General features: G+C 57.9%; 1 protein-coding gene across 2 annotated transcripts in view; it reads right to left on the bottom strand.

Annotated features, from left to right (window-relative positions):
* CXXC5 (CXXC finger protein 5) overlaps nt 1–21,893 on the bottom strand; it is a 34,250-nt gene extending 12,357 nt beyond the window's left edge. Inside the window, exon 1 of one of the 2 annotated variants that reach the window (XM_030869443.2) lies at nt 21,345–21,893. The gene's annotated coding sequence lies outside the window, so the exon portion shown is untranslated. Of the gene's footprint in view, nt 1–21,180; nt 21,261–21,344 lie in introns of those variants that run through there. The other variant, XM_030869444.2, reaches the window with a different exon arrangement.
* Between the last annotated feature and the right edge of the window lie 5,418 nt (nt 21,894–27,311).

Below are 27,311 nucleotides of genomic sequence, written 5' to 3'. Positions count from 1 at the left end.
TCCCAGCCCCGAGGGAGGCACCTGCCTTGTCTGCCGTTCAAGACCCGACAGCTCTGCCCAGCATCTGCCTGGCCTGAGCGTGGAAAAAACTGGAAAACAAAAGCCCCCAGACCGCAGGCCCTCCCTGCAGAGGCATGGGGGAGGCAGGCAAGAGGCGGGAGGATGAGGAGGAGGGAGGGAGGTGGCGCTGCAGCCCCGGAACACAAAAATAATGAGGCGAGAGGGGCCATGGGGCCGAGCCGGCTGGTTCCGGAGTCGCTATCTGACCTTGACAGATGCCACAGCTGGGCGCCTGGAGAGGAGCCGCCGCCACAGTGCTGCCTGCCGAACAGCCTCCCCAACCCGCCACCTCCCCCAGGCTGGGCCAACGGAGGTTCAGGCAGGCCCCAGCCACAGGCAGCCGCCCCACCAGGTGGGAGCAGGGAGACCTCAGGGTGCAACCCAGTCAGGCAGGGGGGTGGGGTGGGGGTATGGAGGCAAGAGAGTGGGGGCAGGGCCGCTGCAGGGCACGGGAGGCGGCAACTGGGGTCTCCTGGGGGCACCCTGGCCCTCAGGTGCGGCTATGTGTGTGAGAGACACACAGAGCATGCTACTGTGCTTGTATAGCTATGAGGCTGAGGGTGTGTGTGCAAGAGAAGCCAAGTGTGAGTGTGGGTGTGACGGAGACGAAGCTCGTACTTGGGTGCACGTGTTCTTGGGGACACTGATCACTCCCCTGTGCCCTTCCAGAGCCACAGCTGTGCTGGTGGGAGCGAGCCACGCTGGGGCCGGGGGTGGCAGGGTGTGAAGAAAGCCACAGGCGCCCCGCACCAGCAAGTTCTGTCACTTGCAGATGGAGGAGAGGTGGCCCTGTGGCCTGCCCGGGCCTCCCCTTTCTCACACCATGGTGGTGCTCCCGGGCACAGTGATGGGCTCGGGCTTGGACACCACCACTCTGGGGACACCAGTGAGGGGCTTTGGGTATGAGCTGCTAGAGGGGATGCTGGGCTGGAGGCGGATTAGCAATTCTGAGCACTGGCTGCATAATTAAAAAATCATTACGGCAGGCGGGCGGGCAGAGCCGAGTGTGAGCTCGCGCTCAGAGAGGGTGGGGACACTGCCATGGCGCTCCCCCTCCCACCGCTTCCCTGAGGAAAAATCCCACCTGCTAATATAATTATGGAAAAACACAAGCACAGAAATTCAGTTTCAGCAAACGACGTGCGTTGAGTGCCCAGGGCCTGCCTGGCCCTCAGCACAGTGAGTAGGTTGGTCACCAGTGCCCAAGGCTCCTGGCAGGCCCTTCCGGGTCCATACTCCAGACCCCCACCTCCACCCCGTCAGCAGCCCCCAAGAGGGCGGGCGGGGGACATGTAAAGCCCAGCTCCTCAAATTACAAATTCAAGAGAAAACTGGCCTGTCCTGATAGTGGACAGATGGGGAAACTGAGGCTAAGGAATCTGTATAAGCTTATTGTATTTGTGGCAACGCTGAGAGGAAGAGTCGGGTCCCGCTTCACCAATGCAACAGCTCAGGAACTCAACCCCATCCCCATCCCTTCCCCAGTATCCCTCCAGCTTCCCTATCTCATCAGTCATCCCCCAGCCCCTTCCACTCCCGCTGGGATGCACAGATCTCTCCGGAGACTGAACGGGACTGTTCAAGCCAGGTGACCCAGCACCTCCCAGCGCCTACCCACGCCGGGACCCCCAGCCTCCTAGTTCAGGGACAGGGAGGGGGACGACGGGGAGCCCCAGCCTCCTAGTTCAGGGACAGGGTGCCCTGGGCTCGTCTGGGTTAAGCTAGGCCAGCAGGGCTGGCTCCCGCCACAGGAAAGGCAGCCAGGTCTGGGGCACAGGCCCCAGGATGGCAGGAACAGCAGCCATAACCTCCGGCCTGGAGCGGGCGGCGGGCGGCGTGGGGAGGGGAGCCGGCCCTAATTAGTCGGCCAGGGACCCGGGCGGGCGCCGGGGCGGCAGACGCAGAAGCAGAAGCCGGAGCCGCGCAGGCACGTCCGCGGCCGGGAGGCGGCGGGGAGCCGGGAGGCCGTGGCGCCCTGGTACGCAGTGGGACAGGCGGCCTGGGAAGGCCCGGGGCGAAGGAGATTCCGCACCGAACAGGCCTGGCTTCCCTCATTCCTCGGTGCCACCAGGCGCAGCAATTAGAGGCTTTCAAAGTTTGTTCTTAATTGGTTTCATTTTTGCCTCATAAATGATTCATGGCCCTGGAGGTCTGGGAGGCAGAGAGAGTGGCAGGGGAAATTTGGGGAGGCTTCCTCTGGGAGCCAGGCCCCCTACCTGAGGCTGGAGAGGGGGCTGCAGCCTTAGCCCAGTTGATAGGGCCTGGGGAAGCCTTGGGCAGGTGGGATCCTCCAGCAAAAATAAAAACCCAGGCCCTCTCCTTGGGGCACTGACTAATTAGGAACTGCAACTTCTCTGTAGATCAGAGCTCTGCATCCAGGCCCAGAGCCACCGCAGCTGCTGGGGCCCTGGGAGGGTGAATAATAATGTAATGATAACAAAATAACAGTGTCAATAGTCATAATAAAGATGGTGAACACTTAAGAAGGAGTTCTCACAACGTTTTGGACATGAAGCTAAGAACATCTTTTTTAACCACCCATCCTACACCCCCCAAGCACTACCAGGAAGAGGTACCAGGAGCCCCATTTTACAGATAAAGAAACTGAGGCTTGGAGAGATTAAGGTCTCAGGAGCCTGGGGCTCAAGGCTGGACACTGGGAACACTGCCTGCCAGGTGAGTTAGGAGCTGCAGGTCCCCAGGAAGCCTGCAGAAGATCCCACACCCATCTGGGCCAGGTTAGCTCTGCCCCTCACAAGGCTGAGCAATGTCCTCACAGGGCGTCAATTGGCCCAGCTGTCAAATAGGAAAGCAGGAGCCCTATGACCCCCACCCAGTGCTAACTCTGTGCTGGGCATGTGATCAGAGAGATGTCATGGATCCCACCCTCAGGAAGCTCCCAGTCTATGGACACACACACAGAGAAGGGTTTAATAAGAGCCTGTGCAGAGAACTCCGAGTGCTTAGCCAGTCACCTGCTGGGAGCTTCTTGGAGGTAAGGTGGGCAGAGGAAGCTTCTCCCCTTTAAGCCCATACCCAGCCCACTCAGGATGCTCAGGGAATGGGTGTGGTCCATTTAAACCCTAGGCTAGAGGTCAGACCTTGAAGAAACCCAGAACTACAGACTACATCAGAGGGCTATGGGATGCAAAATGCCCAGCTCAGCCTGCCCACGACAGTCACTTTTATTCTGAACAACTATGAGAGGTGAGGCCTACACAATTAACCGCAGGGCCCACTTGGTCCCTGGGGACATCCTGGAGGTAAGGAAATGCACTAAACAAATGCAAGAGTAGATGCTGTATGGACTCCCCCTAGAGGCCCCTGGGCTCTGGGCCGCTAGCTGCTGGCTCTTGGGTGCTTCACAAATATCACCTCCTCGTGTGTCCTCCAGCTCCAGTCCCAGCCACATGCACCAGATTCCCCTCCAAAATCTTGGCCTTCTCAGGCTCTGGCACCTGCACAGTTCCATTGGCTCCCTGCTGCTCTCCCACCCATCCGGCCTCACCAGGCAGTGAAATAGTCTGGTGCCAAAGTCAGATGCTTCAAGTGGTTATACCTCCCCGTGCCTCACCACAGCCCTCTGCGTGGCATATATGATCACACCTGTTTCCCAGATGAAGAAAATGAGGCTCTGAGCAGCTAAGGCACTTACTCAAGGCCACACAGCTTAGGGGAACCCAGACCCAAACATCTTGAAAGCCCATGTGCCTCACCTTGCTGGCCTCCTACAGGTCATATCCCTGACCTGTCCCAGGCCTGGCCACCTCCTGCCCCAGCCCCAGCCTATCCTCAGTAGACAAAGACTGTAACAGAGTCCACATTCCTCCGGACACTAGAACCTGGTCAGGCTGTTGTGGTCCAGGTCCCTGCAGGGGGTCCAGGAGGCAGTAGGGTTCCCTACATAACCCAGGGAGCCCCAGGGTATGGGGCCTCCTGCCTCAGCCCAGCTGGGTCATCCTAAGGATTGGGTAGGGTGGTGGGAGAAGTCCCCATATGCACATACAGGGTACCACAAATGTCTGAGGAAGGGGAAGGAGGCAGCACAAGGATGCCAGGGAGGAAGGGGTTGGCCATGTTCTCTGGCCCTCTCTTTGGGGTACAGTCAACTTTAAGGCTCCTATCACACACATTTGGGAGGGGGCTGCCTGTGGAAGTGTTCATCCCTTGGGAAGAAGCCTAACTTTTATACACCCACTACATCCTGCTGGAGAATATAGCTGAATGCCTTGTCACACCCTCTGAGCCTCAGTTGCTTCATCTGTACAATGGGCCCAATAATGTCCCTTGAGCTCTATGGAAAAGACTTTGGGAATAGGTTTAGAGGTTTCCCTTGAGAAAAGGGATTCGGAAGAACTGGACAAAACACTCAGTAGTCTATGTTGGCTGGGGGCACTTGAGACACTGTGGCCAGTGTATAGTAGAAGCTTGACAATGGCCTGGTGAACACACAAACAAGTGGCTGAGTTCAGAGTTCAGAGTTCAGCTTATCAGGTCCAGGTGACACACCCTTCCCAGGTGTCCCCTCTGGGCCAGGACACTGGTCTGCCCAGCCAGGTCACCGGGATCTCCCTCCCCAGCCTGCCCGGGAAGCTGCACGTCCCAGGCGGGTCAGCACTGAAGTCAGTAGGACCAGCTGGGCGTGGAGCCTGCCACCTCTGGAACCACCAATTAATTAACTTTTTCAAATTAATTTCCCAAGGAAAATTCCATAATTACATCTGTCTCCATCAGCCTGAGCTGGGCAGGCGAGAAGACCCCGCAATGAGATAGAACATGACCATACTAGGGGGTGACCATACTAGCCCCAGGAAGAGGTCAGAGAGGCACTGGGGGTTGGGTTTCATCCTGGCAGGGTGAGTGCCTGGCCTCCTTATGGATGCTGAATGAGGGGAGGGGGCCGAGAAGCCACAGCCCCCCAGCCAGGAGGTGGAAGGCTCAGGGACACCCATGCCTGCCCAGCTCATCCTGCTGCCCCCACCCCCCACCCTGTGCCCCCAAACCACAGTGGGTCTTGGCAGGGCCCAGTAGCAGCACCGGCACCGCAAGGCTGAGGAGGCCGCGACTGCGGCGTTCTAATTTCCCAAAGGGGTTGAGATTAATTAGCTCACACACAGGCGCAGAGAGGAGAGGAGAGTGGGAACAGGGGCGGGTAGCGTCAGGCGAGGAGCTGGCTGGCGCTGCCCCCACCCGCCCAACAGGCAGTCAGGTGGCCTTGACAGCCTGGGTGCTCTGAAGGTCAGTGGCCAAGCCGGCTGAGCCAGCAGACTGGCACTGTCTCCTTCCCAGAAGCCCTGAGACCAAGGTGGGGCGGTGGTGGTGCAGCAACCAAGAGGACAGCTGGTGGGTGTGGTAGGTCACCATGGATCGAGTCTGTGCCAGGTGCTCTGTCCACACCATCTTGTTTTATTCTCCCAGCAGCCCAAAGAGGTAGGCACCATGGCCTTCCCATTTCACAGATAAGAACACTGAGGCTCAGAGCTGAGTTCAAGTAAAGTCACCCAAGTTGTTGATGGTGAGACTAAAATCCAAGTTGGCCCATCTCTAGAGCCCACCTTGCTCCCCCTGGATCCCGTGCTGACATGAGGTCTGCAGGAGCCCTGAGCCTAGGGGACCTGGTGACCAGTTGCAGGTGCAGGGCCTGTGAGTGCGTCTGTCTGACTGTGACTTACCTCCACCTCAGAGAATGTGCAGGGCAGACTCTCAAGTCATTTTACAGATGCAGAAACTGAGACCAGAAAGGGGAAGTAACTTGCCAAACAGCACAGGGCCCCAAACCCAGACTTTCTGCCCCTGTTTAAGGCCAGCAACAACTTCCAGAAATATAAACCCGACTCAGTGACCTTTAGTGAGCCCTGACCCAGGGCCACGCTGTGCCTGGTGCTCTCTTTAGCTAACCAGCACACTGATTGGGGCGGTGGGGGGCGTCACTGTGGCCCCTGTGTACCGAAGAGGAAGATAGCTCCAGCTCAAGGGCACTTTCTTAACTACTCCCTGCAGGGCTCCCCAGAGAGAGGAAAAGAGTCCCCAGGAAGGTGGGGGGTGGGGATGGGAGAGGTGTGTGACGCTGACCAGGCCCCTAAGCAGCTCTCACAAGACTAGCAACTGACCTTCCCAGAACTTGTCTGCAAGGAGATCCCTGCAACCCTAAGGAGCATCAATCTGCCCCCTGGGGAACGCCCTGACTCCTACCCCACTCCCAGTGAATCATGTCTGTAGAAGACAAGGGCAACAGGGCTCACCCTCCCCAGGCTTAAGGGGTCAGCAGTCCCAAGGTTCTTGGGTCCAAGCTAACAGAGGGCCCTAGGAGAGTCATGGGGCTGGGCATAGGTGGGGAAGGGGATGGCCCAACTAGGAACATTACTCATCATGTGGATTATGGGAGATGGGTAGGAGTCCCCCAGAGGCACAGGTTCAGGCCATGAAAGGGTCCAAGTGGGGGGTTTGGAGTCAGGGTTCCTCTCCCACTCTGCAGCCTCCAGCTAGGTGACCTCAGACCTTGATCTTGCTGAGCCCATTCCCTGATCTGTGAAATGCCCACCATGACAGCCCCACTCCCACCAGGGTCCTAGAGAGGCTATATGTGAGGTTCTCAGTGCGGGGCCAGCATGCACAGGCGCTCAATAAGTGAGAGCTGTGTTGTTATTTTTACTGTCAGCATCAGCCAACACGAGAATGAGTGTCAAGGACAGCTCAAGCCAGGAGTGCTGGGTAATCCAGGTTGCAGCCCCAGTTCTGCCACTGTTTGCCTTTGAGCCAATCCCTCATGCCTCAGTTTCCCCGGCCTGAAACAGAACATTCCCTGCCCTGTCCTCGTACCTGCGGGAACACGGGGAGGTGAGCACACGGTAGGGTTCTGAAGGCTACAACGAGGGCAGCACTCAGCTGTCCTTTTCTGGCCACAGGAATAACCCACCACTACTTCCTGTCAACCTTTCCTCCTACCTCCCTGGCCCCCCAGACCTGCCTGCTCTATATCAGCACTTCTTCAAACTCCCACAGTCCCAATAGCCCTTCCACAGGTGTATACTAAGCCCCTCACCACCCTGCAAAGGCCACGTTTGCCACCTGGAAGTCCCTGCTTGAGTCTAACTTGTGGCCTTGCTACCTGTTGGGGGTTAGGGGATAGAAGAAGTCTTGGAACCATGGCTGGCTCTCTGTTTCCACCCATACTGTGAAGCCCCCAGAAATGTCCACCCAAGGACCCCGGGTTCCTCTGCCCCGGGTCCAATCTATTCCCAACCCTCCCCCTCTCTGTGGCCCCAAGCCCAGCCTCTCCACTCCCACACCCCAGCATTGGCATCTAAGAACAGTCCTAGAGAAGGATAAATCCAAGACATTCTAATCAAGGAGTCCTCATTGTGGGGTACTACTCCCAGAAAAATGCCAGCTTTGGTGGAGCAGACAGGTGGAGGGGAGGGCTGGACTCACCTGGAGATCCAACTGTTACACGGTGAGAACCACAGCCCACCACCTACTTCAGCTCTTGCAGTTTTAAGACACAGAGATAAGGGTCATACCCATTTTACAGGTGGCAAAAGTGAGGTCAGAGAGGTTGACACACTGGGCCATGATTTACACAGCAGGCAGTAATCAAGCTCCAAGTAACCAAGCCAGGTGTGGAGCCCAGGCCTGTCCAACTCCAGAGTCAATGGCTCAGGAGACATCCAGTCCTCCTGACTGGCCACTGCTGTTTGTTTTCTTCAGGATGCCTAGGCCCCTCTCTTCTCCCCGATCACTGTCCAGGCCTTTATGGTGGAGACCTATGTGGCCAGGAGATGGGAGCCAACATGGGCCCGAGTTCACCTGCCCCTTGACCTCTGCTAGGCTGTCTCAATCCTGTGGGCCCAGAATGATCTGCAGTCTGAGTGTTAGGTGACTGTGTCCAAAGCCCTCAATGACCATGAAGCCACCCCCATCAGACTCAATTCTCTCATCTGAAAAATGATGTACTTTTCAGTGTATGAAAAATGGGTATACCCCCAGTTCTGCTCACTCCAGGGAAGGCAGGCACCGGCCCCAACAGGCAGCAGAAACATAGAGGCTCCCTGAGGGCATCCCTCTAACGCAGCAGCCCAGCCCTTCCTTGTACTCAGGCCAACTCTGTATCCATTTTGCAGGCCAGGGACTAAGAACCAGGGGCTAACTCCGAATTCTAAGTCTCAGGGTGCTGGCTGCAGGGCAGGAGGGGATGACGAGGGGCTTGGGAACCAAGAGGACAGAGGAAAACGGGTGCCAGGGTGAGCAGGGAGTGTGAGCTGACAGACTCCTGAGGCACAGCCCCCTAGATCAAGGGAGTCTCATTCCTCCCCAGTCTCTGGCACCCCCAATCTCCCAAGGACCCAGCTCCCTGAGTGGGGGGAGCAGCTGGCCACTTGGCGCTCCCAGGAAAATCGATTCTCCATGGCTTTCCTTCTCCAGCCTTTCCTCTTCCTAGCTCCTCTGCATCCCTCCCCCATCGACCCTCAACAGGCTCTGCCTGGACCAGAGATCCCCATACTGGAGGGCAAGTGGGTTTAACACTTCCACACCTGAGACTTGGGCCTCCTCCCCAAGAGAGCCAGCCTGAGGGGTGGGAAAATGCCTCCCTTCCCGTGCCCACCTTGTAGAATTCAGCTGACTCTACATGGCCGAGGGCTGGGCCTCTTTTGTGTGTACAGGGGCCTTTGAGTGAATGGAGCCTCAACTACGCTGAGAGCGCACATGTGCGTGCCAGGCTTGGTGCCGTCAGCGCCCCTGGCCCAACTCTCCGCACCATCTGGGTGAGCTGTGGCCGGAGGACGATGGCCTGAGGCCGTGACAGGATGGAGCAGACACACAACTGCCTTATTGGAGCCATGTCCCAGGGGCCCAGCACGCCCACGTGTGACTCTGTTTACCCATTCACCTCTGCGTGTGCCAGTGTGCGTGTGCGCCAGAGGCTGGGGCCATGAGTGTGACAGAGAGCGTGCTTCTGGAGTGTGCACAGTGAATGTGACTGGGCCGTGCCCGTGGGGGTCAGCCGTGTGTGCTGGGTCGTGTGGAACGACGTGTGCTGAGTGACCGTCTGTCCCAAGTGTGTGCCCCCGGGGGTGCCGTGTGGGGCGTGCGTGAGTACGCGCTGCCTGCCAGGCCGCAGGGCCTCGTGGGGCTGCTGGGGACCGGGTGACTCACGTCTCCTGAGCTCATCCTGCCGCCAGCCCGCCTAGCTCACCCTGCTCTGCTGGGCTCATGGCCGCCAGCGCAAAGGAGGGGGTGGGGGGAGGCTCGGGCAGACGCGGCAGGGAGGCCAGCTTGATAAATAACCTGCTGCTTCCCCAGGCCTCTGAGAAGGGGAGGCTGCATCATGGGGAGAAGGGGAGAAGCGGGGGGGAGGCAGCCCTGGCCCCCACAGCCCAGGCTACGGCTCCGGTTCCTGTTTCATCGAAACCTGAGCTGGGAAAAGCCTATCGGGTCATCTTGCTGTCCTGCCGGCCGCCAGGCCCAGGCAAGCTGCCCCTCAGGGGACAAGCCCGCAGCCTGGCCGCCCAGCCGGTGGGTGGGTGGGTGGGGGGAGGATATTTCTGTCCAGACTAAATGCAGCTCTAGGCCTCTGTCTGCCCCCCCCACCAACAGCTGCTCCCAGGGGCCCCCTGGCTCTGCAGGACTGACTAAATATAGCCCCCCACCCTAGCAACCCCCAATGTTCACCTCTTCCCATTGACCCCACCCTCATGAGGGTAGGGAGAAAGCCAGGGAGCCCACTGTGTGACCCTGGGCCAGTGTATGCCCCTCTCTGGGCTCTCAGCTAGGAAACATCAAGTATTACTCAGCTCTAGGCCCTGACCTGCCTGAAAGGAACTATCGGAGAGAAGACAAAGGTGACTAAATTGGGGTCTTTGTCCAGGGAGGTAGGGGCTGAGGTCCCCTCCTTCAAAATGACTCCAGCCTGCTTCAGCAAAAGAATGCCTGGGGGAGCCCTCCCCAGCACCCCAAGTACCTTTAGGCTTATAAACATGGCCCCCTTCACCCTGCCTATTCCTTGCCCAGGCTGGGCAATACCAGGCTCCTCCGACCTGCCTCAGCCGGACCCTGGCCAGGAAACAAGTCGTGCCAGGCTTGGGGTGGGGGGAGATGCAGGAGCGTGACAGCTGCTATTTCCTGCAGGCCACAGTTGGGCACAACCCGGATTCCTGCCTGGCTCCACACTCCACCAGACAGCCTCTCCCAGGCTCCGGCCCTCAACAGGGCACCCCTTCCCCAGTGTCAGCACTATCATCAGCCAGGGTCCCGGTCCCACTCCTCCCACTCTACTGATACAGGCAGGAAGAAGGTGCCGGATGCACCTTCTGGCCTGGGCTGGGCAGAATGGTGGTCTCTCCAGGGTTCAACAGGCGGGGGAAGCAGCCCCAGCTTCCCTCCTCCTGCCTGCCTGCCCACCCGGCTGCTTCCCCCAGCCCCACACGCACCAAATTCCCCACATGCCTGTCTGTCTCTGACAGCTCGCGCAAATACTTGGCTGCGCGGGCACCCGCTGTTCTGAGCCCGCTGCGCCTCCTCCCCTGCCTTCCCCCGGGGGCTCTGCAGACGCAGCCAGGGATGGGAGGGGGGCCAGAGCCAAGAAGCTTGGTGGGCAGTAGGGGGAGTGAAGGCGGGAGGAACCAGTCTCAATTCCGAAGCACCAGCCCCGGCCCCCAGGCCTGGGGGAACTGAGGGACTTGGGAGGCCACCATGAGCCAGCCCTGGTTGGGCGGCAGCTGCTGACGCCCCCGCTGCCCCCCGGAACCTCCCAGGAGGACCTTCCGGAGGCCTCCCACTCGCCTCAGCCGATGAAACAGCATCTGCCGCTCCTGCGGTGGCAGCTCAGGACAGGGCGGAGGGCACCGTGAGGCCCCTGGGGAAGGCTTTGAAATCTGGACTATGGCCCGGTCCCTCCTGGCAGCCCGGCCCGCCACCACAGGCCCAGCCCCAGAGCGTGGGGGGCTGTGTTCCAGCCCTCCTGCAGTGTGAGGGGCACACCTGCCCAGCTGCCAGGCCTGGGACGTCTCCATCCGACTGGCTGGGGGCCTTGTTTGCCCCAACTATCCTCCTTCCTGCTTGCCTCACCTCCCTCCCAGGGGACCAGTGGAGGAAACACTTCCTGAGAACAGCTGGGATTTTCCGCTGGACATTGCGCCTCGCTGGCCAGCCCCTTATCTCCCCCCACCGGCACCACCCTCATTCCTTCTCCCAGAGTCACCCCTTTAGCTAAATTATACTCCCACCCCGCAACCAAGGACACCCCTCCTCTCCCCACTACTTGCCTCAGGATCCCTAGTACCCAGCACATATCCAGGCACAGAGCAGACAATGAATGAATGACCTCATGGAATGACACGCTCCATTTTGCAGATGGGTATATCGAGGCCAGGAGAGAGCCCAGTGAGCTAGGTCTCCCATCCAGGGTTCTTCCTGAAGGAGACTCTGTCTGCAGGGCCCTTCTCTATCATTTCCCACCCACCACACTTTCTGCCCCAGGAGCCCATTCAGCCTCCCAGGCTACTGGAGGCATCAGGGCGACTTCAAGCAGAACTTCTCAGTGCTCTGGGTCCAAACGCCCAGCTGGCTATTCAGTACTACTCGCCCAACTCTCCCACAGCGTAAGGGTGGTCTTAAAAAGAATCCCAACTGTATTGTCCTTGTGACGCTAGACTGTGGGGTAAAGCCTCCTCTCCCCATTGCACAGATGGGGCTGCTGAGGCCCCCAGGGGAGGGGGAGCTGCAGGCGGCCGTGAATCAGAGGGGGAGCTGGGAAGCCGCCCGGCCCTGCCGGCTGTCGCTGGAAGCAACAGCCTGCATTTCCTCCTCACACTGGTGCCTCGGGGAAGCGTGGGCAGCGGGCAGGCAGGCACTGCCGTGAGGACCCCTCCTGTGCCTGCAGGCCAGCCGCATCCCCTTGCTGCCTGACTGGGCCCACACAGCCCACTCCCCAAGCCGGCTTCATCTACAAAGAGGGGTAGACCAGAGGCAGGACTGGGTTTCTGTCTAAGGTATGAACTCATGTCACTTGAGGGCACCACAGGGAAGCCCCTCCCCTCAGATCCTCAATGTTCCTAGCATCAAACAAGATTGAAACATGACCATTCACGCATCCTTCCAGCAGTAAAGCCCATGGCTCTGTGATTCTAGAATCCCAACACGACAAGAATCCTGACAAGAATCCCTCAGCTCCAAGCATTCTATGATTCTAGACTCCTGTGCCTTAAAATTCTAGGCCACCAAGAATGGACGCTGCCTGGAAGAAAGGGGGCCAAGCCCACTCCTACCTGCTGCTATGTGCCCAGCTAACCAATTTCCTATCTAGCTTTGGGGGAGGCGAGTCTGGCAGGAGAGGGGCTGGGCTCTTCCATCAGGGTCAACAGGACCCGGACGTGAGGCTGCGGGGCGGGCGTGGGGGGTTATAAGCCTGGGGATACAGCTGGTCTAGTCCTGGAGGACAGGCCACCGCCTCGTGGCACACACAGCCACTGACGCTGCAGCTGTCAGGAAGCCCAGCCCGCGCCAGAGCAAAAGTGGGTGGGTAGGAGTTTGTGAGCCTGCACCCTTACCCTGTAGCTCAGAGGGAGGACGGGCGTCAGGTCAGGGATGGTCTCCCTGCTTCTCAGGTTCCAAGCCAAGCTCCACGCTTCATCTTCCTGTCTTCACCACCCACTGCTTCCTCCTTCCCACCACAGTCCCCTCACCTCTCAGGCTCCCAGACCAGCTGGCAGCCAGCCAGGGCAAGGTTCCCAAGCCCATTTGATTGATGGAATAACTGAGGTCCAGGGAGAAGACATGACCTGCCCCAAGGGCTCAGCCTCAGCAGCCTACTGGTCTCTGGCTGCATCTCTCAGCCCTGCCCCCCAAGCTCACTTTCCAGAATCCTCTACAGGGCCAGTGGGTCTCCACAGCCAATCTGTGGATCTCTCTGATCACCAGCATAAGCACATCCCCCATTCTGGTGTCCCTTGAGAACACTCAATTCCACAGCCAATCACCTGGTCATTCATTAATTCATTCTTTCATTCACCCAACTAGCCAATCAGCCCATCTTCCCACCAGATGCCAGGCCCCTTGCCAGGAGTCTGGGGGCCTCGAGAAGGAAAGAGAGCACGGCCTGTATTCAGCAGGCATTTACAGAGTGCCTGCTGTGACCAGGCAGTGTGGACCACCACACTGGACCATAGAGACCAACCCTGGCTGTCCTCTTGGTGTTTATAGCCAGTCAAGGGCTCAGCCAGGACCCAATCCCACTCGTCAGTGGCAAGTTCTGAGGCAAGTCACAAACTGTCCAGCCTCAGTTTCCTCATTTGTATATGGGAATGCTAACAGCACCCAAATCACTGGCCTACTGTGAGCATTAAAGGAAGTGAAGGCTAGAAAGCTGCTCACACAGTGCCTGCCCACAGGAAGGGCTTAGGATGGGTTAGCCATTGTCATCACCATTGTTATGACCTATTATGATCATTACAGTAATAACTGGGGGACAGCAATTGATTAGAGCAGCAGCTAAAGCTCTTCAAACACTTAGCTGGTGCCAGGCACTGGGGGTACAGGAAGCAATCACTGCCACATCCCATTGCAAGGCTGGCAAGGAGCGGGCTCAGTAAATCCCATAAGCATCTGATGAATGAGGGACTCAATGACAAGAGGCATGGCCCTGCCTCCAAGGAAGGTACACTCCATCATGTGTTCATGTGTGCTGCACATGTATGTGCAAGAACTTAATCATGCATATGAACGCGTCTATGTGGGAAACCTGGGAGGTCCAGCAGGTTATGTGGGAAGCGGGGTAGCAGTGAACAGAACGCAGTTGCTGACGCCGGCTCAGGCCCCCCACCCTACCCTACCCAACCCCTGCCAGTGATCATAGCAGAGCCGAGGGGATCATGGCAAAAGCAAGGACCAGGCCCGGTAGGGAGAGGCCCGGAAAGATGCTTTGCATAGTTCTGACCACCAGATTACAGGCCTAGGCTAGGCCCCTAGGTGGAGGTGTGGAGGCTGCCAGGTGCTGTCCCACACGAATCAGGCCCCAGCGCCCGCACTTCATGCCTGTCCTGGCAGGGCACATGAGGGTTCCTGCTGGCAGACGGGGCAAGTCCGAGGAGGTCAAGGGAGGTCATGGGGAAGAGAGGGAACAGCGGGCCCAAGGGCCATGTGGGGTCTGCTGGACAGGGGAGGGTGGGTACAGGGCTCCCCCGGGGCCACCGGGCAGGCCTGGCTCTGCCCTGCTGGGGCCAGCAGCTGGAGGGAAGTAAATATAGCGCGGGGCGTCCCGGCCACATTCCTGGGAGGCCAGTACGGCCCGCCTGCCCGCTGCTCTAGGCAGAGCGCAGCAGCCAGGGCCCAGAACTGCCACTGCCCTCTTCCCAAACAAACAGAAAAATAAATAAAACCAGCTCTCATGGCCAGCACAGCTGGGGGGAGGGGGCAGGAAGGGGTGGACCCAGGAGGGGGGGCAGACAGGCGCACCAGTTGCTGCGGTTTCTGTTCTGCTGGGAAGGAGAAGGCCAACAAAAGAGGAAAATGGAGGGAAAGGGCAGGGAGATAGTCAGAGACGGGAGAGGAGGGGAGAGAATGCGCAGGAGAGATGGAGGGTGTGACAGGCAGAGGTGCCAGGGAGGCAGGTCAGGAGGGACAGGGATGATGTCAGGGCTGGTTGGGGGAAGGCAGAGGCAGCCTTAGGGTCAGTAATTCAGCAATCCAGCGACACGGATGCCCCTGGGTGGGGGGCAGCAGGCAGACAAAGGGGGCCTGTGCGCTGGGGCAGGGGGCCGGCTCCAAAGGCCATGAAATATTAAAGACCCTAGGCCAATGAGTGACAGAGGTCATAGAAATAAGGAGACTAGCAGGGAGATACAGGGACCCTGAAGCAGACCCCCTCCCAAACCCGTGTCTGTCGCCCTCCATCACCTCCTGAGCAGAGCAAGTCTCCCCCAGCTCTCCTCCTGCTGTGGCTGCTTTCTGTCTTTCCATCCAGACGGAGGACAGGCAGAGGGTGGGAGGGGCCGTAGGGATTAGTGATGGCAGGGGACCTTTGCGGTTCCCTCTTCCCTCTGGCTGATCTGCACGCAGCCGGCCTTCCAGAGCTGCCAGCCACCCTAGTAAGAGGGCCAGGAGGCCTGTCAGCACAGCCGCTGCCACAGGCGCCTCCTGGGGAAGAAGGGGGTAGACATCCAGCTTCCCCTTTACAGAAAAAAAATCAGCCAAGCCACCACTTTCCACAGAGACAAGCAGGAGGGAAGGCCATGCCTCACAGCTCAGCTGAGCCAGCGAGTAAACGGGCAAGCAAGCCAGCAGGTAGCCTTCCTACCCACCCAGGTCCCATTATCAGCCTCATGACCTTGGCCAGTCCCCTTGTCCCTGAGCCTGTGTCTTCACCAGCCCCAGCCCACCCAGGCTTGGTGTGAGGAAAGAAATAAGAGAACAAGTAATACTTTGAAAACCTGCAGGGGCAGCTGGGGCCAAGCAACTGCATGCAGATAATCCTGTGAGGTCAGACCCATTATCGGTCCCATTTTACAGATGGGGAAGAGAAATCCGGAGAGGCAAAGTGATGTACCCAAGGTCATACACCTGGTAATTAGCAGAATGGAGACAGAAATGCTAACCATGAGCCACGTGTTCTGTCTTCCTTTTCACTGGGGGATATGAAGTCCTCATCACCATAAAAGCCAACTTTTATTGAATGCTGACTGTGGGTTAGCCACTGGTGCTGGGCACTGCACAGCCATCCCTGTGTTAATCTGAAAAAAGCCTTGTGAGGCAGGCACTCTTATTATCCCGTTTCAGGGATAAGGAAACTGAGGATCATAGAAAGAACACATACGGACCAAAGGTCATATATCCAGCGAGGCAGTGACATGGCCAGGATTTGGAGTCAGGTCTGACTCCTGAGTCAGTGGTCAAATACACTTGCCCAGGCAAGGTCAAGGCAGGAGGTTAGGAGGACCCAGTAGAGGGGAGCCCAGTGATCCTATTGGTGCCTGGAACAGCCAACAGGAAAAGGTCAAAAACAAGGTCACAACTGCTATGCCAGGGGTCGTCAGCAACTGCTCTGGGAACAGGAGATGGGCAGAGCCTGTGGGGACCCACAGTGAGGGCACTGCCTAGGAGCCTGGCCAGAGTGATCTGCCTGGTCTGGGTCTGCCTACCCAGAGCTCATGTACCAGATTACACAAGCCCCTTCCCCTAGCATGGGGATACTGAGGCTGGTCCAAAAAGCCCTGTCCTGTTGGCCCCCAGGGCTGCAACAAGCACCCCAGGGCCAGTGTGCCAGGAACTAATCACCCCCACCTCCAGAGCCCTCAGTGCTGGCAGAAGAGGGGGCAAGATCCCCTCCCTCCCTCCCAGGCCCTGTGAGCCCAGAGGGAGGCCAGCATCAGAGGCAGGAAATGAAGAAGAATTTGCGATCTAATTGAGCTGGCGGGGGATTAGGCGGCAGAATGCAATTACAGGGGCTGGAGCAGGGCCAGGGGCACTGACACCCCGAGATGTGGCCTGGCCCAGGTGACTGGGCCTAGCCAGTCTCTGGCCAGAGACACCCTATGGGGGGTGGGTGGGCAGGGAGGGGGAGACAGGTGGGCAAAGATTGGGGCCAGACCGCTCTTCAGCACACACAGGACTACAGGGTTCCAGCTCCATGAAACACCCAGAAACAAGAAGTTTTCCTGAGAATTCTCCCCCAGGGAACAGTCCTGTGGACTCTCCCATGGGGAGCAGAAAGATAGGAACACGCGCTCTCACAGGCTCCACTCATGCATGTACACACACGTGTTCATGCTCCCAGGAAAGCCTGCAGATCCATGTTCACTTGCAGGGGGACAGACTCCCAACCTGCAGACACACAGCAATGGTCCTTTGCTGCCAATGGCTCCACCAAAGGGGGGAAAAACACAAAACAAAACAGAAAAATAAACCCATGACCTTAAAATCCTTTTATTCCCATAATCACAGGCTGCCATCGCCGTGGATACGTGCTGTCACCCCGGCCCCAGCCTGTCTCCCTCCATGGCTTCCAAAACTCCCAGCAGGCAGGCAGATGGGGAGGCTGCCCAGTTACTGCCAGGGAGGGCAGGGGAGGGGAAAGACTGGGTGGGAGAGGTTCAACATTACATACACTCACACACTCAGGGCCTCAATCAGGGAGGGAGAGACAGAAAGAGAAAGGAACATAGACACCAGCCACCAAAGACAGACATAGACCATTGTCAGCACAGCTCAGATATGCCACTCCCAGAGTCACACACACTTTCTCAATTCAGATACACCACTCAGGGAGCGAGACACTCCGCTATTTACAAGCATATATAAAACACACAGATATACACAAATTATGAACACACCCTCTCCAAAATTCTAAGCACACAGAACTCAGAATATACACATTCCTAGATTTACAGGGACAAATCCAACTTTCAGATACAGGCTCTCAGGTTCACAAACACACAGGTATACGCGATGCATACACAAACAACTACTAGATCCATAGACACATGTCCTGATTCACAAATATACACATGCTCAGACTCCTACATCCCAAGACAGACAGACACGCATTCAACACACAGAGTCACAGATAAACACGTCTTGAGTCATTAGCACACACACCACCCAGATTCCCACATCTCATACCAACAGACTAGACCCACACAGCCTCATCCAGCAGCTGACACTGCCTTTGACTTTAGGGGGCAGGTGGAATGGTTGGAGATTCCTGGGTCTTTGAGGGGGCAGTCCTTTCTTATTGCCCGCAGCCTGGGAGGTGGGCTCAGAGTTGGGGGGAATAAAGGGGGAAGTAAGAGAAAGCAAAAAAAACTTGAGTGGGATATTCTTGTTGGGCAGTAGTGCGTGAGTAACTGGGGAGGCTTTTTGTGGTCTGGTGAGTTCCAGCTATGAGCGAGAGTTTAACTATTAATACACTTAATCAAGGGCACTTCACACACACGCACACCCATACAACCACACACACAGGCTACGATGGGACCAGGTGGTGGGGGGTAAGAGAGGTAGAGCCCCAGGAAAAAAATGGGAAAGCCCCATTCAGGGCCCCAGGGGGTAGGGAAAGAGGGTGGAGTTTCTACCCTGGGCCTGCCTCCAGAGCAGGGGCAGAGTCAGTGATTCATTTCTGCACTCCCAGAAGGGTGGGGCTTGACACACAGTAGGTGCTCAAAAAATACACACTGGACCAATGAATGAATAAGTAAATTATATATAAAGAGTGGGCAATAATAATAACAACAGTAATAATAAGTGAGCCCCACCCCATCCTTGGTCAATTAAGGCATGCTTCAGAACACTGTGCTTGGGGAGCTAGTTCTGACTTCATGGTCACCCGACCAGAGGCTCTAAGAAAGTAGGCCTGGGTCTGGCTCATCAGTATCCCACCATTCCTCCACCCTATCAGGCATCCTGGAAAGTCAGCTGACCTCAGCCCAGCCTACACCCCTCCCTCCCAGAGAGACCCCCATCTCCATTCCACTCTCCCATGAATAACTAGATGAGGTCCTAAAGAAGGTGGGGTATTTAATTCCCAGAGACTTGATCCTTTATCCAGATGCAACCCTGCCCCCCACACTCCCATAAGCCTGAGCTTCACATCTGCCAAATGGGTAGAAGGTAGGCAAGAAGCTGGAAAGAGGCAGCAAGAGTTGGGGGCCGCAGTAGGAACCCATAGAACACAGGTTTGAGCTGGCCTGGGCCCTGGATGCAGAATCCTCCCCTCCCCTTCCCTTCCCCCACCCAGCCCAGCCCTGCCGGGTGGACATTCCAGGCCTCACGTGATAAAGACGAGGCCGCTGGCCCACGGGTAAGTCAACAGGCTCTGTCGGGGGAGAGATAGGAGGCCCTGGCCAGGGTCACCTGCTGAGCCGGGAAAACAGCCTGGCCCAAATACACACATAAATAAGGCGCCAACGGACAGCCAGTCAGCCAAGGGTCTGTCTTCTGCAGAGGAACCTCTGCCCCCACCTTGGAAAGGGAGGTGGCATGGGAGAGGGAGGTGCAAAGCTAGCTCTTGCTTCCCTGGGAGAGCCCCCAGGTCCTGCCAGGATTGGAGGTGGGCATGTGGGAGCGGTGGGCTTCTACCGAGACCCCCAGGGCTGACTGAAAACTCAGAGGCCAACCTCCCTCAGCTGTTCCCACCCCTTCCCAGGGCAAAAATCACCCCCTCTCCCTCCTCCCCAAGGAGAGAGGACAATTTCCGTTCTGGGAAGGGGGTGACAGCTGCAGAGCGGGCCACTACCCGCTCACCCCGCCCCAAGCTCTTGCTTGAGTCTCATCCAGAGAAACTGCTAAATCAACACTACGCAGTAGTAGGTAGCGCTGGCCTCAGTCTCCCCGCATCGCTCTCAAAAAGGGGTTTGGGAGGAGGCTTCGGGTTCCTGGGTTTCCTAAGACGGTTGGCACCTAGGGTACGAGGGTCTTTCGGGAGGGGGATCAGGGCAAGCTTAGGCCAGCACGCCCCCTAAAAACATCTAATTTAAATGCTCTCAGTTACATGGACAGCCATCCCCCGGCCCCCCCGCCTCCCGCCCCCGCGGGCCGGGGCAGCTGAGGTGGCGCCGGGCGTTCAAATAGCGCTCCAAACAAGTCCGCAGCGACCGCGCACGCAGCCCCCGCCAGGCGGCCCCAGCGGAAAACTTGAAAGGGACTCTGTTTGCCGGCCGCCCTGGGGCGGCTCCGGCGGGGGCGAGGGCCGAACCAACGTACACGCCCCCTCCTCAGCGCTTCCTGCGCAAACGCGGAGAGGCGGGGGGGCCGGGCCCACCACAAAACCTAGGACTCCGAACAGCGCCCGCGGCGCGGGCTAAGGCGGAGGTCAAGAGGCTGGCTCGCCAGAACCCCCCCCCCAGCCCCTTCTATCCGAAGACGCGACTCTCAGACCACCCAGGGTCCAGGGGGCAAAGTAGGGCGCGGCTGCCAACCCTTCAGACCCCCGTCGCAGGATACAAGAGGAGGGAGCAAGTCTTCCCGGATGAGTGCCTACAGAACCCCCCAAATCTGCAAGGTTCCTCCTTGCAGCCCGTGTCACCAGCCCAACTCCGCGCACCCCTTCCGATTCCTGAAGGGGGGGGAGACCAAAAAGCGATCTTGCTCCCTCATTGGGTGCTTCAGCTCTTCTGACAGGTCCCGGAGGCGGCCCCCCATTTAAAAACTGGGGTCACTCACTTTCTGTTGATCCTACAAATAAACAAAGCCAGGCGCACCCCGCGCTCCCCGCCGGAAAGCAGCCCATTACGGGCGAGGACAACTTCCCCCAGCAAGAAAATTAACACATTCTTCTCGCGGCGGTTCGGCCCCCCGCTCTGGGGAAGAAGAGAGGAGGGGGCTCGGGGCCAAACTTCACGGGTAAATTTGGGGCCAGAGCAACGAAGCAGGCGCCTGGGACACCCGCCTCCCACAGCTCCGCAGCTAGAGGAACACCCCCATTCTCCCTCCCTGGCTTTGCATGCTGCTTGGCCACGCGGGGCTCAGGAGACAGCCTGAAAGACTCCCTAAGGCTAGGGAGGAAGGGAGAAAGAGGCCGCGGAGAGCAGTGGTGGTCGGGGGTGATACTTTGACGGAAAAAAAAAAAAAGGTCAAACTTGGTCAGCCCGCCAGGCACCCCGCGGGCAACGGGGGCGAGGAGCCTCAGGGGAAATGTAGAAGTGGCCACCGCCCCCTCCAAGTGGAGGGGGAGATTCAGCCACGCGTCGTCCTGGGCGTTAGAGCAGTAATGCCCCCAAAACACAGGGCTGCGAATGGGGTCTGTTGGGGGGAGTGCGCGCCGGAGATCTCCAATCAGCCGCCCCCGCAGGCGGAGCGCCCGCCCAACACCGAGAGGTGAGGACACGGGCTCCCGCCGCCCCTGTGCCCTCAAGCGCGAGTACTTGGGGAGGGGACCGTACCCCTCAGGGAGAGCCCCGACCCCAATCCATGGCGCCCAAGCCGCCGTCCCCGACCCTAAAACCCCTCTTTTTGTCTGAACTCAGTGATCTGCGACCGAGCTGACTGCGGCTTGGGGAGGCTTGAGTATAGAAGAGGCCATCGAGCAATCACCGGAGCTAGGGATCCCAGCCTCCGGGGCTCCGAGGCTCAGACTACGGGCGCCCCCCGCCACACCCAAACACGGACCCCTCTTTTCCCGTCCCTGGCTCTCCGCACCTGAACTTCGGGGGAGCCCGCGCCGCCAAACTTTCCGCAGACTTGCAGCGAACTCCGGCCCCGGCCGCGCACCGGGCCCCGGGGGAGGAGAGGGAGGTAGGCGGGGAAGGGGAGGGGGCCGGCCTCCGAGGGGGGTCGGGGGAGGGCCGTGGCCCGACACCTACCGGCTCTCAGAGTCGTCCAAGCCGCCACTGCCGCCGCCGCCGCGAGGCCGAGGGGGAGGGGAGGGGCGGGGAGCTGCGCTCCGCTCTGGGCACCGCCGCCGCGGTGCGCTCCGCTCCAGCCGCGCCGCCCGCCGTGCCCGGGTCCGGAGCCGGAGTCACGCCGCCGCGGCTGGTCGGAGGCGGGGAGGGGGGGGAGCCTGCAGCACCTGCCCCTCCTCCCCCTCCCCGCGGCCCAAATTAAAAAACAACAAAAAGCAACTAATCACCCCCAAGCGTAGCGCTGAGCGGCTGGCGGAGGGCGCAGCGTGAGGCGCCCGGACTCAGCAGGCAACGCGCATGGCTGGGCGCTGGGCTGGGCAGGGCAGGGACGCGGGGCCCGGCTTCGGGGAACAAGGTTCGGCCGCTCTTCTCTCTCGGCTCGGGCGCCTGCTCTCGCCGCCGCCACCGCCTCTGCTGCCGCCTCTACATCCCCGCTCAGGCTCCGCCGCCTCTGCCACCGCCGCCGCCGCCGCGCGCCCGCCCGGGCAGGAGCTCTGAACGCTGCCCGGGGGCTGCCGGCAAAACCCGGACCGGACTCAACGCTCCCTCCTCCTTCCTCCCCCCCCCCCCCCCCCCGCCAACCTCGGCTCCCCTCCCTCCTCCCTCCGCCTCCCTCCCGACGCAGCTCTGGCCACTTGGACGCCGCAGGCTCTGAGGCCGGAGCCGCAGCCACTGCGCCTCAAGCTCCCCGCGCTCTGACGAGGTCGGCCCAGGCTGAGCTCCCCAGCGCGCCCCGTCTTCACCTCTTTTTCTGCAACTTTACAAAAAATAAGAGGACCTCTCCCGTTCTGTGAGGAGTGCATGGGCTTGGAGACGCACCTTATGGGGAAATCCGCCATCTCTCTGCCCCCTCTCTCCAGCCGGCCGCGAAGCTACAAGGACCAGTAGGAAGGGTTTGGCCGCGCCCCTCAGCTCAGGTGCGCGTAGGGCCGAGAACTCATAGCCGAGCACTCTTGGAGCTAGACGCGTGTTCAAAGATTGCACCCTTCCCAGAGTGCATTCCCGTACTCGGTGGGCTCTAGTTACCCGGGAGAAAGGGGGTGGAGGTTCCTGTTCCCATTACACAGATGAGGAAACTGATCTAAGAAAGGACATTTTGTTACCTACGCTGGCCCCAACGGAAACCCTGAGTCCTGGAGCTAAAGCGACTACATTGTGGTGCCCTGAGACCGTGGCCTGTGAACTCTGAGCCCGAAACAGTGCCTAGCACAGAGAAACGCTCAATAGACACTGGTTGAAAGAGAGAACAAAAGCCCAGCGGGTACAGATTTGGGCCCGCATATCCTCGCCGTCATTCAGTGCCCCCTCCATCTGCCCAGCTTGGGCTAATCCTAAAGCTGCAGATGTCGTCTTCTCACCACTTCAGGGACCCACAGAGCGAGCCCCAGGCTCACTCGTATAATCCCAAAGTGGAAAGTTTCTTCAATTCTGTGGAATTCATGGGGGTGGATTTGTGCTGCCTCCGCGAGACAGAGAAAACACAGCCCCCAGACCAGAGACCCTAATAGGAAAGGGGCAGGACGGTTTGCGAAGTCTGCCTAGGGTTAAACATTACAGCCTGAGAACGATTGGGACCCAGATAACAGGGAGTTAACTGCGGCGACCTGGTGCCTCCAGCCACTGGAGCAGTCTCAGTGGAAGAAGCAAAACTAGCTCCCACCTCGCTGTTTCCTCCTCTGTGCCGTCTGCCTCGGTGTTGGAGGGCCTGGGGCCTAGGTCTCATGGGAGCAGCCGCTGGTGCCCACCCTCCAAGCCTTCTAAATTTGGCTTTGGGACTTTGACCCTGCCAGGGGATAGGGGTGTGAGGGAGGTGTCAGAGGGCAGAGTTCATCTGGAATGTGTTGTCTCTCTACCTGTCCTGACCTCCCAGGCCACAGGGAATGACGCTCTCTTGAACACCCCCTCCCTTCCACAAAAGCTGAGAAGTGTCCTCCTTTAACTGTGTGTCAACGAATGGCTCCCTAGCCTGTCCAGCAAGCTTCCTCAAAGCCACACCAAACGTACCATGTGAGTAAAGCAAGGTACTTGCTCTGAGAACACAGTTTTAAGACAAACGAACACCTCCAGATTATCCCCCCTAAACTGCTTAAATTAAAGATAGACATTCTGGGCCCCACCCTGACTGTCAGGTACAGTATGGTGTTAGGCACTGACCATACAAGGCGAAAAGAAGCAGGGTCCCAGGCCTAGATGCTCAAGGATCTGCAAACACTTAGCCCACCACTGTCTACCTTTTCTGGGGAAGCTGAGGCCCAAACTGTGAGGTGGGACCTGTTGCCCAGGAGTCAGCAGCAGGCCTCAGAGGATTAGGACCCAAGAAATGAAACTCAGTCCTCAGGGCTTCTGAAGCCTAGGGTGAGTGCAGAATCAGGCCCTGCATACCTGAAAAAAGCTTCATGCTGAAATCCATGGGGGGTGGGGGTGATAGTAGCTCCACCTTAGGGAATTACTATTAATTACCCACTTTTTTCCCCAAGACCTCTGTCCCCTCCCCATCTCAGGAGGGCAAAGCCCAGGGGGCTGCAGGCTGCAATGGAGATGAGTCAGGTGATACCAATGGTGACTTTCTCAGGGAACGGGTGTTGGTATATGCCTGGCCTAGTTTAGAGAGTGGATCTTGGAGTCTTCCCCTTTTCCTGGAAATTAAGAAGTGGAGGGAGACCCAGATCCTCACTTATCCACCCCAGGTAGGAACCAGAGAGGAGAGTGGCAGAACTGTCCACATGGAAAATGCAACATGAACAGGAAATGCCACGTGCAAACCATCCACATAGAACTCTCTACCATAACAAGTAAGACAAGGGGGAGACACCCAGGAAGGATTGGGCGGGAGGTCTCTGGCCTTGGGAGAGACTATCCCCACCCCAGGCCCCTTCCACAAGAAGAAGTAAAGGGATCCTGGTTCACAGTCCCTCCAAAAAGGAGTATTGGAGTTTCATATTGCTATTCAATCAATCAGCTTAGAGTCAGGAAGCAAATTCCATAAGTCTCCAGTACCTGTCAGGGAGAGAAGGGCCCTGCACCCACCTACCCTGTCTTCCGGGTAGGAATGTGTCAGTCCAGTACCCTGGATCCTGCTCTCCTGGTCCTGGTTATAATATCCATAGCTGGCATTTACAAAGCCCTTACCCTGAGCAGGGCATTAAGCTAAATAGTTAAGGTAACTTATCTCATTTAATCTTTACATCAGCCCCAGTAGTAGTATTGTCCCCATTTTTCAGATGAGGAAACTGACATGAGACTGGCACCAAAGTTGTTTTCCTAACTTCAGAGATTTGCTGTCCTAGTGAGGCTTCTCACACACAGATCTGCCTGGGGTTCACCTGTTCCTCATCCTGTAGTGACTAATCAGAGCCCATAGGGCTCAGCTCAAGCCCCTTCCCCAACTTGGCCTGGCTTCCCTAACTGGTCTGTTCTTCCCTGCAATCCCTGAGCCCTGCTGACCAACACCACTCAACACTGGTGGTTCCCTCAGACACCCCAAAACTTCTCTTCAAGTATCTGTGGCTTTGCATGCACTGTTCCCTCTGCCCAGAAGGGCCTTAATCAAGCTCACCTCCTGAAGTCCTCACTGAAGCCCAAGAGCATGTATCACTCCACTGGGAACCTTCTTTGACTTCTACTCCCCACCTCAGTTTGGCTTATATCTACAGAGCCAGCACTAGCCTTTGTGCAAATTAGAAAAAGCTACCACTTTTTGGCAGATATAGGTACCCCCATGTGGCAGCAGGTCATACACTGTCTTCCAGTCTTCCTAGACCCCTTGGCCAGGTGTCTTTTTTGCAGTGCATGCACTGAACAATTGTACTCTGCGGCCTGGCTTTGGGGGCCCTCATCTGTCCCCTCCTATGGCCACAGTGACCACACTGTACAGAAATAGCTTTTATTTGCTCATTGTCTCCCTGTCCCCTCACTACTACCACCCACGAAAATTTGTTGAGGGTAAGGGAGAGTCTCCTACCTGCTCTGGGCCTGAAGCCTGGCACTAAGTACGTACCAGTAGTAAGGATTGTAGCCAACAGTTTTCTGAGCACTTACTATGTATCTGGCACCACACTAATTGCTTTCTGTGAATATGCTTATTTAATCCTGGTATTCAAGACAACTGCTTAATGTTACAAAGTAGCAAAACCAAGATTTAAACCCATGCCTTGTGTGGGGGATCTACCTTTTCCATGACTACCATCTATCAGCTAATGTCAGTCATTGATTAAACATCCAGTGACTGGGAACGGCTGCATGGAGAGGAGTGTGGGAGTTAGTCTCCAATAAAGATGGCCAACCCAGAGCTTGGCCTATGCCTCTCCTGAGGCCCCAGTTCCCACATCTGTATCACAGAAAATGAGAGCCAGGGCATTTGGAGCCCTGCCTCAGGGCAGGGTGCAGGATAATGCTCAGTGGGGTCACACTGGACTGTGACCTTGGCCAAAATTCCAGAGCAGGGCTGGGGGTACAAACATGGGCAGGGGAAGAGGGAAGCTTGACTGCCTAGACATGGGCCCACGCCTCTGGGGTCTAAGCCCTCACATACCACTGGCCCTTCGGCCCCACCCCTGCCCCCATGACCTCCGAAGGGACAAGAGAACCGTGAAACTAGAAGGAAATTTCAGAAAAGCTAGATCTGTTTCTTAGGAGGCCAAGGTCCAGCCATCCCTAAGAAGTCAGTTTGGTGGCCCAGCCTGGCCCTGAGCTGTGTAAACAGTGGGGAAGGGAGGCGGGCAGAAGGGGGACTCCAGTCCCAGAATAAAATGACTCTGGGGTGAGGCTGGGAGGGAGCAGAGACCAGGCCAACACATACACTCACACTTTGTATTTCCGCTTGCACCCCAGCACACAGCTACACATGTGCTAGACCACCAGAAGTAGCCCCATGCTCTGCCAGGCCCAGGGAACTCAGCCCTTATGTGGTAAGGGAAGGGGAGTGGGGACAGTTGGGGGCGTCATGCTCCTGACAGTAACTCTTTTTTTCTTAAGATCTTCCTTCTTTCCTCCCTCTCTCCCTCCCTCCCTCCCTCCCTCTCTCCCTGGCTGTGTTGGGTCTTCATTGCTGCACTCAGGCTTTGGGCTTTCTGTTGCAGGGAGCGGGGACTACTCTTCGTTGCGGCGCGCGGGCTTCTCATTGCAGTGGCTTCTCTTGTTGCAGAGCACGGGCTCTAGGCACGCAGGCTCAGTAGTTGTGATGCACATACTTAGTTGCTCCGTGGCACGTGGGATCTTCCAGGACCAGGTATCAAACCCATGTCCCCTGCGTTGGCAGGCGGATTCTTAACCACTGCGCCACCAGGAAGTCCCCTGACAGTAACTCTTGACTTCACTAGGCACAGTCATGGTTCAACTGTCTCTCCAACAGGAAGTGGGACTGTGTGCTCCCAGAGGCCAAAGCTGTGGCTCCATGGCCTCAGGGTCAAGAAGAGGGAGGGGCCGCAAGGTAACAGAAAGGGGCCTTGGGGGAGGGGAGGACACAGCGTCCCAAACCTGGAGGCCACAGACCAGGCCCAAAGACGGGGGGCCGGTGGTGGTGTGCCCTGGGCATCCAGAAGCCTGGCCAGAAAGTGCTCTACCCAAGACATGCAGGCTAGGGTGGGGTGATATGGAGAAAAGTTGCTGGAGGTGGAGAGGTGGGGCTAGGCCTCCCCTCACAGATGTGACTCCAGAAGGCAAAGCAGGGTCTTAAATGTCCCTCACACTGAGACTTTGGAAAACAGGACCCAGCCTCCCTCCTCAGACCACACCCTACCTACCAACCCCTACTTTGCCTTTCTCTTCCAGAGAATGGGGTACTCAGGCAGTTGCCTGGGGGTAGGCCCAGGATGAACTGCTCTTTGAACTGGCGGGACTGGTTCTGTGTCTAGCCACCTGGGCAGTCACGGGTTGCTTGCCTTGCTGGGCCTGTGAGGAGGGAGGCCTCAGGAAGGGGCCCCTCGTAAA

This window comes from Globicephala melas, chromosome 3 (genome assembly GCF_963455315.2).
Source record: "Globicephala melas chromosome 3, mGloMel1.2, whole genome shotgun sequence".
NCBI classification, from domain to species: Eukaryota; Metazoa; Chordata; class Mammalia; order Artiodactyla; family Delphinidae; genus Globicephala; species Globicephala melas.
Note: the sequence above shows the minus strand (reverse complement) of the source record. Positions and strands in the feature narration are given on the sequence as shown.